The sequence below is a fragment of the Lepidochelys kempii genome, chromosome 5 (assembly GCF_965140285.1).
Source record: "Lepidochelys kempii isolate rLepKem1 chromosome 5, rLepKem1.hap1, whole genome shotgun sequence".
NCBI classification, from domain to species: domain Eukaryota; kingdom Metazoa; phylum Chordata; order Testudines; family Cheloniidae; genus Lepidochelys; species Lepidochelys kempii.
The window spans coordinates 44,386,406-44,389,079 of record NC_136384.1 but is presented as its reverse complement, the minus strand read 5'-3'; the positions used below and the strand labels follow the sequence as shown (position 1 = coordinate 44,389,079).

Sequence of the window (2,674 nt, the reverse complement as noted above, 5' to 3'; positions counted from 1 at the left end):
AAGCCGTACACAGGCAGCCTGGACAGTAGTCAGGAGCTGTTCAACTACAGGCTGAGCAAGTGCAGAATGGTGGTAGAATGTGCATTTGGACGTTTAAAGCCGCGCTGGCGCAGTTTACTGACTCGCTTAGACCTCAGCGAAACCAATATTCCCACTGTTATTACTGCTTGCTGTGTGCTCCACAATATCTGTGAGAGTAAGGGGGAGACGTTTATGGCGGGGTGGGAGGTTGAGGCAAATCGCCTGGCTGCTGGTTACGCGCAGCCAGACACCAGGGCGGTTAGAAGAGCACAGGAGGGCGCGGTACGCATCAGAGAAGCTTTGAAAACCAGTTTCATGACTGGCCAGGCTACGGTGTGAAAGTTGTTTGTTTCTCCTTGATGAAACCCCCCGCCCCTTGGTTCACTCTACTTCCCTGTAAGCTAACCACCCGCTCCTCCTCCCTTCAATCACCGCTTGCAGAGGCAATAAAGTCATTGTTGCTTCACATTCATGCATTCTTTATTCATTCATCACACAAATAGGGGGATGACTACCAAGGTAGCCTAGGAGGGGTGGTGGAGGAGGGAAGGAAAATGCCACACAGCACTTTAAGCATAGCACTTTAAAAGTTTACAACTTTAAAATTTATTGAATGACAGCCTTCTTTTTTTTGGGCAATCCTCTGTGGTGGAGTGGCTGGTTGGCCGGAGGCCCCCCCACCGCGTTCTTGGGCGTCTGGGTGTGGAGGCTATGGAACTTGGGGAGGAGGGCGGTTGGTTACAGAGGGGCAGCAGTGGCAGTCTGTGCTCCAGCTGCCTTTGCTGCAGCTCAACCATACACTAGAGCATACTGGTTTGGTCCTGCAGCAGCCTCAGCATTGAATCCTGCCTCCTCTCATCACGCTGCCGCCACATTTGAGCTTCAGCCCGCCACTTACTCTCTTCAGCCCGCCACCTCTCCTCCCGGTCATTTTGTGCTTTCCTGCACTCTGACATTATTTGCCTCCACGCATTCGTCTGTGCTCTGTCAGTGTGGGAGGACAGCATGAGCTCGGAGAACATTTCATCGCGAGTGCGTTTTTTTTTTTTTTCTTTCTAAGCTTCACTAGCCTCTGGGAAGGAGAAGATCCTGTGATCATTGAAACACATGCAGCTGGTGGAGAAAAAAAAAGGGACAGCGGTATTTAAAAAGACACATTTTATAAAACAGTCGCTACACTCTTTCAGGGTAAACCTTGCTGTTAACATTACATACATAGCACATGTGCTTTCGTTACAAGGTCGCATTTTGCCTCCTCCCACCGCGTGACTACCCCCTCAACCTTCCCCCCTCCCTGTGGCTAACAGCGGGGAACATTTCTGTTTAGCCACAGGCAAACAGCCCAGCAGGAATGGGCTATAGTGAGTGTCCCTGAAGAAAAGCACTCTATTTCAACCAGGTGACCATGAATTATATCTCACTCTCCTGAGGATAACACAGAGAGATAAAGAACGGATGTTGATTGAATGCCAGCAAACATACACTGCAATGCTTTGTTCTACAATGATTCCCGAGTATGTGTTACTGGCCTGGAGTGGTAAAGTGTCCTACCATGAAAGACGCAATAAGGCTGCCCTCCCCAGAAACCTTTTGCAAAGGCTTTAGGACTACATCTAGGAGAACCGCAAATGCCAGGGCAAAGTAATCCTTTCACATGCTTGCTTTTAAACCATGTATAGTATTTTAAAAGGTACACTCACCAGAGGTCCCTTCTCCGCCTGCTGGGTCCAGGAGGCAGCCTTGGGTGTGTTCGGGGGATACTCGCTCCAGGTCTAGGGTGAGAAACAGTTCCTGGCTGTCGGGAAAACTGGTTTCTCCGCTTGCTTGCTGTGAGCTATCTACAACCTCCTCCTCCTCCTCATCTTCTTCGTCCCCAAAACCTGCTTCCGTATTGCCTCCATCTCCATTGAAGGAGTCAAACAACACGGCTGGGGTAGTGGTGGCTGAACCCCCTAAAATGGCATGCAGCTCATCATAGAAGCGGCATGTTTGGGGCTCTGACCCAGAGCGGCTGTTCGCCTCTCTGGTTTTCTGGTAGGCTTGCCTCAGCTCCTTCAGTTTCACGCGGCACTGCTTCGGGTCCCTGTTATGGCCTCTGTCCTTCATGCCCTGGGAGATTTTGACAAAGGTTTTGGCATTTCGAAAACTGGAACGGAGTTCTGATAGCATGGATTCCTCTCCCCAAACAGCGATCAGATCCCGTACCTCCCGTTCAGTCCATGCTGGAGCTCTTTTGCGATTCTGGGACTCCATCATGGTCACCTGTGCTGATGAGCTCTGCATGGTCACCTGCAGCTTGCCACGCTGGCCAAACAGGAAATGAGATTCAAAAGTTCGCGGTTCTTTTCCTGTCTACCTGGCCAGTGCATCTGAGTTGAGAGTGCTGTCCAGAGTGGTCATAATGGAGCATTCTGGGATAGCTCCCGGAGGCCAATACCATCGAATTGTGTCCACAGTACCCCAAATTCGAGCCGGCAACGTCGATTTAAGCGCTAATCCACTTGTCAGGGGTGGAGTAAGGAAATCGATTTTAAGAGCCCTTTAAGTCGAAATAAAGGGCTTCATTGCGTGGACCGGTGCAGGTTTACATCGATTTAACGCTGCTAAATTCGACCTAAAGTCCTAGTGTAGACCAGGGCTAACAGATTTAATT

The 2,674-nt window shown here is 50.2% G+C and overlaps 1 long non-coding RNA gene across 1 annotated transcript; it reads right to left on the bottom strand.

The window, feature by feature from the left end:
- Window positions 1–589: 589 nt before the first annotated feature.
- Window positions 590–1,968, bottom strand: LOC140912040 (uncharacterized). The gene is made up of 2 exons (XR_012159210.2): window positions 1,722–1,968; window positions 590–1,134 (listed from the first exon to the last, which is right to left on the bottom strand). It is a non-coding gene; the product is annotated as an uncharacterized LOC140912040 (long non-coding RNA).
- Window positions 1,969–2,674: the final 706 nt, after the last annotated feature.